The sequence below is a fragment of the Teleopsis dalmanni genome, chromosome 2, assembly GCF_002237135.1.
Source record: "Teleopsis dalmanni isolate 2A chromosome 2, ASM223713v2, whole genome shotgun sequence".
Classification (NCBI taxonomy): domain Eukaryota; kingdom Metazoa; phylum Arthropoda; class Insecta; order Diptera; family Diopsidae; genus Teleopsis; species Teleopsis dalmanni.
The window spans coordinates 175732299-175746654 of record NC_051847.1 but is presented as its reverse complement, the minus strand read 5'-3'; positions in this window follow the sequence as shown (position 1 = coordinate 175746654).

Here is a 14356-nt window from a genome sequence, read left to right as displayed (position 1 = left end):
GCTATTAATTGTGTTTTTGTTTTAATCTTATAACTACTATCTTCTCAATTTTTTTTACATTTCCACTCGTTTTTTTTCTTCTTGGATATATTTTTTTATTATTTTTGTTTAATTATTTCTCGCTTTTTTCTTCTTTTATTCCACTATTATTATTTTTTTAAATTTTTTGTTATTGCTCCTTCGATGTTGTTATCACTGCATAAATGCGAATTATATTCAATTTCACTTTCATTTAACAAAAAAGAATAAAAAATAAAAAATATTAAAATTCTTGTTTTGAAATTCATAAAAAAAGTTGCGAAACCGGAAGGAAGTAGTATCCGTAGCGCTGCATATCAACGAATCGCTTTAACCGATTAAACTCAAATTTGACTTCTGGCGCCTGAAAATTATGAAGTAAACAAATTCCAAATTTTCATACTTTGATATATCATTTTTTAAATAACTCAATAATTATAATTAATTATATAAATAATTAATATTAACAAACTTGATTTAAGTAATAAACTAATTGCATTGTTTGCATTATTTGAAAACTTGCCAACAACTCATTAAGCTGTCAATAAGAGATTAAGTAAAGCGCTTACTGTTTGCTAATTATTTCTATCTTATGCAATTACACTTGTAGAAGATGAAAGATACTTTACTGTAATTGATGCTAATCGTACTTTGTTTTTTTTTTGAAATTAATTATTTAATATTCAATGAATTTTTTTTCTTTTTTGTTACAATATACTGGTATTTCTTACTCATTGAGCATTTGTAAATTAATTTCTTTGCAATTTTGTATGAGTGTTCAATAGGGAATTTGGCGCTTCTTTTATTCATTCATTTTCAGGTTTATCAGTTTAATATGCAAAAATGTTATTTTATGAATAATTTGTTTACGCAGAATATTTAATGCAAATTTAAGTCGTGTATTTCCGCTTTTTGTGTCGATTTTTTTAAATAAAATTTTGACGCTTTGAAGTTACTCCAATGCATAGTTTATATTCAAATTAGATTTTATGTTATGTTTTTGCTGTTATATAAGAAGAATTATTAATATATGCAACAATAAAACTATTTTTGGTTTTGCTTTTAAACATTTAACAATTTTTATTTTTAGTTATTAAGTTTAAACTCAAAATATAGGTCAATGTGTAGAATATTGAAAGTATGTCTTGACTTAATGTTATATCAGTACCAATATCTATAAGAAAATTTTTTAATAAAATAAAAAAGAGTAAGCTTTTAAATATACAATATCTCTATTTAACATTAACAAATTCATTACAATATTTGACTCTTAGAAATGTGGCAGGGGTAAAAATTTATTTAAAGGTTATTTAAAATTAAATAAAGTTAATTTCGCTAAATATCTGTTACGAATTACTCCATTATGTATTCTACTACTTTGGACATATTGAATGGAGAGGATTCATTCTTCTTTGGCTAAGTCAATGAGATTATTACATATTACATTATAAAATATTTCACATTTTTTTAAATATTATATATTTTTATTGCATACATACAAATATTGCTTTCATTGGTTATTTATTAACTAGTGTTTTAAACATTCTTCTAAATCATATCATGGTTCTTGATTTACCTTCTTTAAAAAAAGATAACCTTTAACGTTAATATTTTGGTGTCAATATAAAAGTATAACAGCAGGTCGTAGTTCCGGTACTATTAATTTCTGGTTATTAATCGATGATTTTAATGTTCTTCTAAACCATCTTGTGCTTCTCTTGATTTACCTTTTTTTAAAAAAAGATAACTTTCAACGTTAATATTTTGGCGCCTCTTTGGTGTTAATATAAAATTGTAACACCAGGTCGTAGTTCCAATACTGTTAATTTCTGTTTACTAAACAGTGGTTTTAACATTCTTCTAAACCATCTCGAGGTTCTTGATTTAGCTTCTCTAAAGAAAGAGAACCTTCAAGGTTAGTATTTTATCGCGTCTTCGGTGTAAATATAAAAGTGTAACATCAGCTCTTCATTCCGGCACTATTAATTTTTGGTTATTAACTAATGCTTTTAATATTCTTCTAAATCATCTCGTGGTTCTTGTTTTACCTTCTTTAAAAAAAGAGAACCTTCAACGTTAATATTTTGGCGCCTCTTCGGTGTCAATATAAAAGTGTAACACCAGGCCGTAGTTCCGGTACTCTTAATATCTGTTTAATAACCAGTGGTTTCAACATTCTTCTAAAACATCTAGAGGTACTTCATTTACCTTCTTTAAAGAAAGAGAACCTTCAACGTTAATATTTTGGTGTCAATATAAAAGTGTAACATCAGCTCTTCATTCGGGCAATCTTAATTTCTTGCAAGATTTCTATTAAACAATTAAAAAAAATATTATTTATTCACATCAACTTTAGTAAATTGTTAATACGACATCTTGCATATTTATATATATATATTTTTTTTTTTAAATACTTTTAACACACCTTTGCATTTTGTCGCTGACTTCTATCTTACCAGATTCATTAAAAATCAAAAAATAAAAATAAAAATCTTGAGCTTTGACAATTATGAGAGTCACAATTATATATACAACTTCAATTATCGACAAGGTCATTATTGTTTAAAAAAAAAAAAATTCCTTCGTAAAATAAATAAAACTGCAATGCAAAAACTCAACTGTCAGTAACAATAAAATACAGCAGCTGTAAAGTACAAAAAAATTAATTAATTTTTCTTTTATATTTATGTTATTTTTAAATATTCTTCTATGGGTCTTTTATGTCTTTTTTATATCTATATGTTTTATATACTTTATAGCTACTCACAAAAATTCATACTTGTCATTCTGTGGCTGCATAAAAGAGCTTTCAATATAAAAATGTTAATTTAATTGTTCAGTGTTGACAATGGATACAAATTTGAACAGCTCAACAAAAATATTCATTCAATTTTCGTATACAACATAATTGTTATAAACAAAATTTATTAATTTATTTTTTTTTATTTTTTTTAATTTTTTATTTGTTAAATGCAATTTAAAAAGACTTTAATTGCTGACTCAACAACCTTTAATGAACTGTAATGAATTCGACTTTATTAATGAATTTGACCCTTTCACAGCTCGTATTTCTTGATGTGTCGGTCATATCTGTGTATATATTTCCACTCTTTATGTTATAATAAATATTTGTCTGAGCTGTATTTCTGCTTCATATCGAATATTTTTGCAATTTAATGCAATTTCAACACTTCATTATGATGTCTTGAAAGGAAACTTCCTGCTTTCGATTAAACTTTATTTTTGTAGTTTTTCTTTTATTAAAAAAAATTCTTATTTTTGCTGGCCATGTAATTTGCTTTCTTGAAATTATTTTTTACATTAAAATATTTTTTATTTTTTATTTGTGATCGAATATTTCTGTATTCTACAGTATATTTATTTTGCTGATATTGTACATTTTCGCTAAGAGGAAGGCGTTAGTACAAAAATAATTTCATTGAGTAGTTGAAGTTGTAACTTTGTTTGAATTACATTGGTTTTGTTGGTATTATTAGTTTGTTAGAAATAAATAATGTTATTACATATAAATAATGCGTATTTACTTTTTTGTCCAAAACTCTAGTTTTTTGGAGCTTCGTCTCTGTCACAGCTTCGTGCCATGGTTTCAAAGGTTTGCCTTCAGTATATTAATTTGGAAACAATACCCGGACCATAGTGGTGGCTAGTCACTGAAAATTAGCACCGTAGATATACTTAGCCCTACTATTCTCTGAAAAGTGATGGCGACCAAGTAAACTAAAATCTGCAAATGAAAACTTAGGAAATAAAAAATTAAATATTAACTTTACAAATGCGTGAACGAATAATTAAATAACCAAAGAAGTCTTTGAAAGGATAATTAAATAAATCTGCGTATTTTTTGCTTAGTGTCCAAAACTCTAGTTTTTTGGAGCTTTGGAAATTAAAAAAAAATACGCAGATAAAATTATTCTATACATTGCATTAAGATAAATATAAAAATTTAAAAATCTTAAAAATACCAGAATACCAAATAAAGGCTATCTATTCAATATCAATATTTATGAAATGAAATTAAAATTATAAATAATTACTTTCACCGCGTTACCCGATAAATCTCTGGTTTACTTAGAAAAATCTATATCAACAGTAATAAACTATAAATACAATACAATATATGATAAAGATAACATAATTGGTGTTTTGAGAATAATTACAAAAATGTGGCTTTAGCTCAATAAAAACATAGAAATATATAGAAACATAGAAACATATTTATTTAAAGACATCTCTTCAATTATGTTGCACTCATATTTCTGCTTGCAAAATTTCGCTTGCAAGAACACAGTACTATAATACTTGCAGATTTTGATGTTAATCTCCGGATATTAATCTTAATTGATTCCTCATTAATTAATTATAGTATATATTGAAAATACTTACTTAATCTTTTATGCAGACATTTTAATTGTAATCTTTATTTGAAATTTTCTTGTATATTTTGGAACGACTTTTTGTTGTTTTAATTTTTTGTTGCATTATAAAACGGCAGATCTTGTAACCATGTACATTTTTACGTGGGATGAAAGTTTTTCTTGCATTACTTTTTTATTTGCATTACAAAATTGTGTGGCAATACCTTCAGGCTTAATTCGCACACACTAAGTCAAGCTTACTGCAGTTTTACTTTTATCTGATGAGTTTGTGGTGTTGAGGTTGAATGCTAATGTAGTTTACAACAAAAACCAAAAAAAAACAAACTGATATTGCAATCAAATGCAAATAAATCTTAATATATTTATGTACACAGAGATCGTAAATTCATTGGGGTATTTATACCGGGTAATAGTTATTTATTAGTTTATTACCTTTAAGATTTGCTTATTTTGTAAATTGGAAATAAATTGAGGTTACATATTTTCAATACAACTTAATTATAAGCAATTATGATTTAGTTATCATATGCTATTTCTTCGTTTCATTGGTTTTGGTGTTATCAATATTAAACATACTCTTCCTTTCTTCTTTGTTACTCATTATAAAAACAACAATTTTTCATATACCACATTTTGTCATAATCAAGTATGTTACATTACAAATATTAATGTATTAACTTTAAATTCCATTAAAAATATTTACCTCACTTGACATCCGGTAGACACTTATTGGCCTATTTCTATAATAATAATACATATGTGAATATTTTATTCATAATAAGCTTTTATAAAGGAAATTGAACTAAATCTAGAATGTATAGTACTGTTCCCCAACATTTAATTATATTTTACATGTTTATATTTTATATATGTCGGTATATTTATACAAAATATAAAGGGAAATGAAGTAAGTCTAGGATATACTGTTCTACAACTTAAGTAGAATAGTACACATTCAATTAAACTATACATGTTTATATTATGTCTGTCGATATATTTGTATCAATCCATTGATTTATTTAATTTGAAAGTTTTTTAACTTTTTACAAAGTCAATGGGAATTATAATATCAGTGAGGAGTTTATTAGTTTGAGTTTATTAATGCTTTTAGTTTCAATTTAAAATACAAATATATAAAATAAAATGTTTTATATATATTCAAGTTTTATAAGTTAGTAGTATTACTATTCTTTTTCCAAATCTGCTTTTCAATTAATTGTTTCAGTTTATTTTATCTACATATTTATGATATGTAGTCACACTAAGCTTAAATTCTGTAATTACATCTCACACTCTCATATTATTTTAAGTTTTTAAAATATTCTGGTAGAAATGTACCAGGTTCTGTACTGTCTTTATATATAATCACTGCTGACATCTAATGAAAGTAGTGAGTTATAAGGAAAAGTTATCCAAATAATATAAAGAGAGGATAAGTTTTCAAAAAATCATTATAATATATATATATATATATATATACCTAGATTTTTTTTCTCATAGTTAGGTATATTAAATGTTTTGTAAAAAAATCTTTTGCTTGTTCTTCACAATAATAATTACAATAGTTGTAATAAGGAACTTTGACGTATGAGTATATTTATATTTGTTTAAGTTGCAAATAAACCTTATGGGGTACCATAAATATATATAATATTAAACTATTAATCGGTCTTTTACAGTTATAAGTGTAATGGGTACATATGTATATATATCATAAAAAATTATATAAAATATGTCTATATTTATTTATACATTACTGTCATGATGTTGTTTTATATCATTTATTCAATCAGCTCAAGGCTTTTTTAACGCCTTTGCATTTTGCATTCATGTATATTGAAATTTTGTGGTTTTGAATATTGCTACTTTTTATCGTAGCTCTTTTTTGATTTAAAAATTGCATTGAAAATTCATTTTTGCCATTTGTTTATTGCGAGTAAAATTGTTGTTGCAGTTATTGTTACTGATCGAGTTGCAGTTATTGCTTGCAGTTTTGCTATCGTTGCAGCTGTTGTTGTGACAAATGTTGCTGGTAATGTTGCTTATAAAGCAACAATGTTTTACTTGTATATGAAATTTATATTATAAATTATTTTTCCTTTACACTGCATTATTGTTGTCAATAACTTGATTGCATTGCAGATTTCACTTGGAAGAGACGTTGACTTCTGTACATTTTCGCACTCCTCAGCAAATTGACGCCTTTTATATCTTTTCATATGCTAATTATATAATTATATGTTTCTAAAAATGATACAAAATGAAATAAAGGAATAAATATGTTAAATATATCTCACAAAACAAACAAAAAAAATTATAAAAAGTAAACTATTACAAAAGAATGAAACTGGCAATTTAATGCAAATTTATACTTCTAAAAATGTATGTGCATTTGCATAAATAAATATTAAATACATACTTTTTATTACTCTTATAATTTCTTGAACTCGTTTTATTTATTTATAATTTTATCAAGATAATATTTTCAGTGACACAGTTAAATGTTGCACTTCAATAAAATCTTAAATCTTCATTTGAGTTGAGCATTTTCATATCAAACTTCCTTATAAAAGTACGTAAAAATGCCTATAAAGTAATTTCAACTTCTAATAAGGTTTCAATTCCATTGAGAAAAAGTTGTCACACTCTATTTGCTATATACTTGTTTGCTTATTCACTTGGCTTAATTGTCATACCTGATATATTTTCCTGTCCATCTTGATTGCTTGCTACTGTAACGTTGACTTTTTAATGTTAAATGGCAACTGTTATTTGATAAAATTTATTATACTTGCTTTAAGGCATACATTTTTCTATTAAAACCTCAAGTCTATTTTATTAGCTTAAAAATGCTCATGTTTTTATATCAACTTATTTCTAGGAAGGCTTAGAAACAAGGCTAAAGAAAAATTATAATAACAACTTTTCGGTTCGGCTTAAAAGTCCCATAATTTACACTCAAAAAATACTGCATATATGTTATGTACTCAGTTTTAATTCAAATTATAATCTTAAAATAAAATATTACTGATATTAAAATATTTTTCAAATTCATTTTAAATAACATAACTAATTAATTTATTTTCTTTTTTAGGTAAGTTGACTATTTTCTTCAATATTTTTTACATATTGCACAAAAAGCCGTAAGAATAAATTTTATAATATATATTAAAAATAATTCATATAAAATAATCTAATATTAAAATCTACAAAATGTGATCCATTTATAAACATAAGTGCTCAATGTGTGATGTATAACATTAATGAATCAGTAGACGACAATACATGGAAACTATTTATGGAACATATTCAAATTTATCATACTTATACCATACCTATACCTTACCTACTTTATACTATTAAATACTATATATAACATTAAGATCTGAAATGAAGCTTTTGATTAGTAAATGGATTTAATCTAGATTTTCTCTTGATCTATCAAATTATGTTGCCAGATTGAAAGTATGTAGAGTAATTTAGCATTTTTATTGTTCTATTAATAGATACTTATAATTTTTATAAATACATATCATGAGTCAAATCACATTTTATCTGTGAAGTCTCATATTAAACTGGCAAAATATCTAGAGTACTATACGTTTCACTCCAGATTTACCAATCGAAAATAAAAATTGCACTAAAAGTTATTATCGCTTAAAAAAGTTACCCCAGATTTACAAATCAAAAACGGTACTAAATTACAGTGATATTTATTTAGAATAAATAATAAATATAGTGTATGTACAGGTCTATAGACTGTGTTTACGACATACATAAGATTTATTCTTTGATTCTTCCAAATATACTTTTTAAACTTAGCACTTTCCCATCTTTCTACCACTGCTTTTCTATTTGTTGAAATTTCTTCGTGTGTTTTTTTTGAAATTTTATTTATATCTTTTGGTACAAATATGTCTGTGTGATTGTTATAAATACAACATGCGAACTGCTTAACGATTCTATCCTATATATAATTATGTTTAGATTCGGGGTTATCTGTAATTGGTCGTAAATTGTGAACACTTATTGACGAAACACTCTCTGTCCATCTATATGTTCACATTCTCTACAAAGTGGGCTGTCATCAGAACTAGATTTATTTCAGTCAGTGACAGTACAAAAGGGGGTCATTTGAATTTTTATAGTATTGCTATATTTAACAATGTTATGATGATCTTACATTTCTTCGGTAGACTTCTATTTACTTTTGTTTTTTTTTCTAATAATAATTCTATAATTTTATAAATTCTCTATAAGCTGAATTATTAATTTGTGAAATTTCGTATATATGTTTTAATCCGAAATGATCTATATATTGGTTGTTTCTTATTGGTTGTATATTTTTATTACTATCATGTTATACCTTTAAATTGGTTCATCGATTCTTGGCCGATCTCGCTTTACATGTTTGGGATCTATTCATACTATTACCTAAAAATTGTGTTTCTTAATAGCTTCTCTAAGTTGACTTTTTTTTTTATTTAAGAAGGAGTTTATACTTGTTATATTATTGTATATTAATACTACGAGCTATTGATATAAGGCATGCATTTAAGAAATTTAAAATTGTAAACATGATTTATACATTTTTTATATAAGATAAATGTAAAACCCCTCTTATAATCTATAATTATTTTTTAATGAAAAAATGGAATAATATTTAAATTTAAAGTTTATTAAATCTATTTTTAAACTTCTATTCACTCTGGTATAATAATTATATTGCCACAAATTAAAAATTTTAATTTTAAATCACAAATCCAGAAGGCGCCATACTTCATGCAAATAATGTACTATATAACTTTTTATCACAAATTATAGTTATCAGTATTTACTGCATAGTATGTTGTTACGTATGTGTATATAATCAATTCACTCTGGTATTATATCTCTGCAAAAAATTTCGTTTTGTACTATTTTGCTAATATTTATCATTAAATTGATTGCAAAAAAATTAATAGCAGTTATTTTACTAATAATTTAATTATAATTTTTCGTTTTGAAAAATTCACAGAAATATTTGCAATACCGGAAACCAGAATTTGTGTTTCATTTAACAAATCGATTTAGTAAACTTTCACGCCAAGATAACAACAAATTTCATTGAGCAACAAAGCGAACATATATATAAACAAATTACAATGAATCATACATAATCTTGTTAATAATAATTCTATACGTATGAGTTACTCGTATTACTACTTGCTGTTGCATTATTAACTAACTTAACTTGTTTTTGCATATAAGTTAACAATTACAGAGAAATAATCAAACCAGCAGATAAAAAAAAAGATTTGTAAATTTTTTTTATAGATAGATATAGAATTGTCTACTCAGTCAAGTTAGTCTTTTATTTTTTTAAGGGTAAAAATCCACATGAGTTGATTTAATAGTGGCAATTATCGTTCGATTTATGCAAATTACTGCAAATTAGAATAAATTTAAATAATAATTTGAACACAATAAAAGTGATAAATGTTTCTTGTATTGAAATTTATTTCAATAATTTTGGAATAAATTTTTTATTTAATTATTTAAATAATTTCTTTAATACATTCTACATTCTTCTCTACAAACGGAATAGTAATGAAATTTACCAATTAAAAATAAATATAATTAATTAATTAAATTATTCTACAGCTGGTTTAGGATTTCGTTCTAATATAAACACAGCTAATGAATTTGTTAATAAAACTTTCACAGCAAATTAACAAAACTGTAGAAAAAATGTGCGAACATAAAAGTCAAGTACGGCTTTGAGTTGGTTTAGAAGCGCTGATTCTGAACTTCAAATTTGGCAGGGCACGAGTTCGATTAATGGTACTTGCTGTCTCAAACATAATTATTTACGAATAATTAAATACAAGAATTATATCCAAGACCACTGATGATGGGTATTTGGCAATACTCGAAACAGCTGTATGGTCAACCAAAAATTCAATTAATTAAAATAAATTTTTGTTGTTCGAAAACCCTCTTTAATACATTCTTAAAATTTTTTTTTATACATTTTTTAAATGATTTGATTTATATATTACACATTTAATTAGTAAGAAAGTATTTTTTAAGAAAGTGTGGTGGTGCATTGTTTTCATATCTAATCTTCAACAGACATCTAATAAATTGAACCTATACCAATTTATTTTTAAATATTGAAGTATATTCATATTTTTTTATATATCAAATTGTTTGAATAATTTTTTATTTATTGCTAGAATTTATGACAGCTGTTGCTATTCAATTGTTTACATATTGTGGGCAATATTTTGTTTTGTAATAGTGATTTTGTAAGATACATAAAACATTTGCCGTTTTTTTTTTTGTCTTAATACAATAAAAATTATTTAAAAGAAATCAGAAATTTTTTTTTTTAAATATTTATCAGCATTTTGTAATCTAAAACCATTAATTGTTTTCTATATTGATTGAGTTGTTTGAAGTGTTACGCTTTGGCCAACAACACACCTTCATATAAATTTTTATCTTTCTTACGTATTGACTTTATTGCCAATTTTTGTACACCAGAGCATTTTACGATATAGTTTTACGATTGCACCAATGCATTTATATCTTTTCTATCTTTTCATATATGTACCCACAAATACTTGAAAATACAAAAGTATATTTTGTTGATTTTGTTACTTGTTATATACATTCTTTTTAGTTTTTTTATTTTTTTTTTTACTTAAATACTAAACATTTGTTATTGACATAGTTTGTTATTGCTGCTCTTTTGCGCTCAACAATGTACTTAACAAATGTATCTAAAATTCTCTTAATAGTATTATAAATGTTGGTTTTATATTGAATATTGAAAACTTCATTTTAAGCATTTCCTTCCCATAAATTCAAAAATATTTCATATTTACTGTAAATGCAATGCATATAGTAAATATTTTATTTACGTTTAGCTCTCGATACATTCGTATCTTTTTCATGCTTATACGTGCCTTTCAACATATTCATGATAAGTAAATAACTTAATATTCACTTTGAGTTGTTTTCTCAATATTTAATATGCAAATTATGTTGCTGCATTCATTCTTCATTCTTCTGGTTCAATTGTTCACGGCACTTAAGTTGCGTGTGATTGCTCAATTGAACGTTCATTGGTCCGATCGACTATGATTAACATTAAAAATTGTGCAAATATATACACAAAAAAAAAAAATTAAAAAAAAGTTATATATTTAAATATTTACTTTTAATTGTGAATTTATTTCAGTTAAAAGTTTAACGTATTATTTGTAGCAGGAAACGACTTTACAAGTATAGAAAAGTTTCCTCAATATCTTGAGAGTTCATTCATTTTTGTTATATTATGTTAACAAAAATATTGATTTACAAAAAACAAAAAAATATTTGGAAAAATATTATTTCAGGAAACAGTAAAATAGAAAACTTTTACATACTTTATATAACCGTAAAACGAAGTGGAAGATACTAAATTAAGGGAAAAAACCTCAACATCATTTAAAAGCGATTAAGTTATCACTAAGAACATTACATATAAAATACTTTACTAAATTAAAATATTATCAATACGAAGTAAAAGTTTTCACTTCACTAACTCATGCACTCAATGCACAACTTAGTTCAAATATATATTGAAATAAACAGCCAAAATGTCAGCTAAAAATACTAAAAAATACTAAAAAAAACAGATGCAAAAAATATAATATACAATAAATAAACAAAGTGTCGGCTAACAGCATTTAAAAAACGAAAGAATATGAAATAAAATACTCAACAGTCAGATGGACAAGCTAGTTATAAATTTTTATAAAAAATCAACTAATACAATTTAACTCTTTGTTTTGTAAACGAAATTAACTATAGTCAATTTGTCAGGTAATAGCACCAAATAGAGTAAAAACATGTTGAACAAAAGGGACTAAAAATTTTTATATAAAATTTAGAAATACATACTTAGATCTTAAAAATGTTACATTTAATTTTTAAAATGAATTATTTTTTACTTTTTATTTTATTATTTGTATCTAATATATAATGCATAACATCTAGTAAGAAGATAGGTGTAATTAAAAGAAAACAGCTTTAACCATTGTTCTAATTTTACAGTAAATTGTTTTAAATTTCTCATAAAAAGCATTTCAAGTAATTTACAAGTAATATTGTATATTATGAGAATCTGTTCAGTCTTAAAAATATAGTTTAACAGTTATTACTCCACTTTTGTCCTTAACACTTCATGACGTTTGTTTGATTGTTTTAATTATATTATACCAGATTATTAATTTGGTACTTTGTTAAAGATACACTTTCACAATAATTATTTTAAAATTGTAAAATAACAGATGTAGAAATTAGTAATTGCATAATATTTTAAGTTCCAGTAAAAGAGTTTCAAGATTGTACTTTTTTATTTTAAAAACTATATTAATATTAAAAATTTTATTTAAAATAATTTTTTCAGTTAATGTACACTCCTAGAAGAAAGTTTCATTTTAAATAATGAATTATAAAATTTTTTTTTTAGAAATGTTTCTTATAAGTAATATACACGATTTCATACTCATATACAAAAAATTATTTGTTTCATTTTTTTTTTGGTATTTATTTTAGGATTATCATTCTTATAGGTTTTGTATATCGCAGATATGATCTTCACACTTTTGAGATATTTTGTACGATTTATCTTTAATTCATCATTAAAAATGAAAGTTTTTACAAAAGCGTGTGCATTATTTGCAAAAATTATTTCAAATGTTAAAAATAAAAAATAGTTTCTTTTATTTTAATTACAACCTAATGATTTTTCTTTTTTTTACCCAACATATATCTTTAAATATTTGTTTTATACGCTTATTTGCTGCCTGCGTTTATCTTGCATTCATCAAAGCGTTAAAGTGTAAACTTTAATAGATCATTTGTACTTTCTATTTCTAATTTTTCCTGCCTTGTAATTTTTTTTTTTTAAGGTTTGCTGACTATTAACATTTTAATCAAAAATATCAAATTATGTTATAATGTTTGAAAATGTAGTTTATTAACTTTGATTATTATTTTGTTTGCATATATCTTTGTAAATGATGAATTATGTGCTAAAATAATTGTTATTGTAATTAAATTAGAGTCTTAAATATATAAGAATCACGTATTTTTCATATTTAATTTTATAAAAGGAAATTATAATTTATTTTTTTTTTTTAAATAATTTATTTTTTAATTATATTTCTTTTGTTTTAACTAATTTAATTTTTAATTATTTTTTGTCTTAAATAATTTAATTTTTAATTATTTTTTATTAAAATTATTGTTTTAAATTATTTTTTTTTTGAATCATTTCTTTTAAATTTTTTTTTTTGTAATTTTATTATTGAATTAAATTTATCTTGACTCGAAATGTAAGCTTATACATCTGAAGCATATTATGTCAAGGGATTATAAAATGTGAAGAAATAGTCCAGATTTTACATTTTGTATATCATTTTTTATATATTCATATTTTTATTATTTTAAATGGAATATATATGTATATATATTTTTTTTATATTTATTTATTCTTAATTTTACGTTTATTTTGCTATACTTTATATTGATTTTATATTTTATTGTTTTATGTTATATTGTATTTTTTTTCCTTTTTTTTTACTTTTTTTTTTTTACTTTTTTTTATATTTTTTTTTATAATTTTGCGTATTGAAATTATTATTTTTGTAATTTATTTTTATATTATTTTTTCTTATTATTTCTATTTAATCATTTTTTCTCTTATGAATTCTTTTAATTATTATTCAAATTAATTTATATTGTTTTTATATATTTTATTAGTTAAGCTTATATTTGTTTTAGTTTTATTTATTTTAGTTTGCTGTGAGTTTGATTTAAATTAGTTTGCTTTTAGTTTGATTTATTTTATTTTATATACATATTTATTTTATATACACATTTATTTTATATTATTTTATATACAT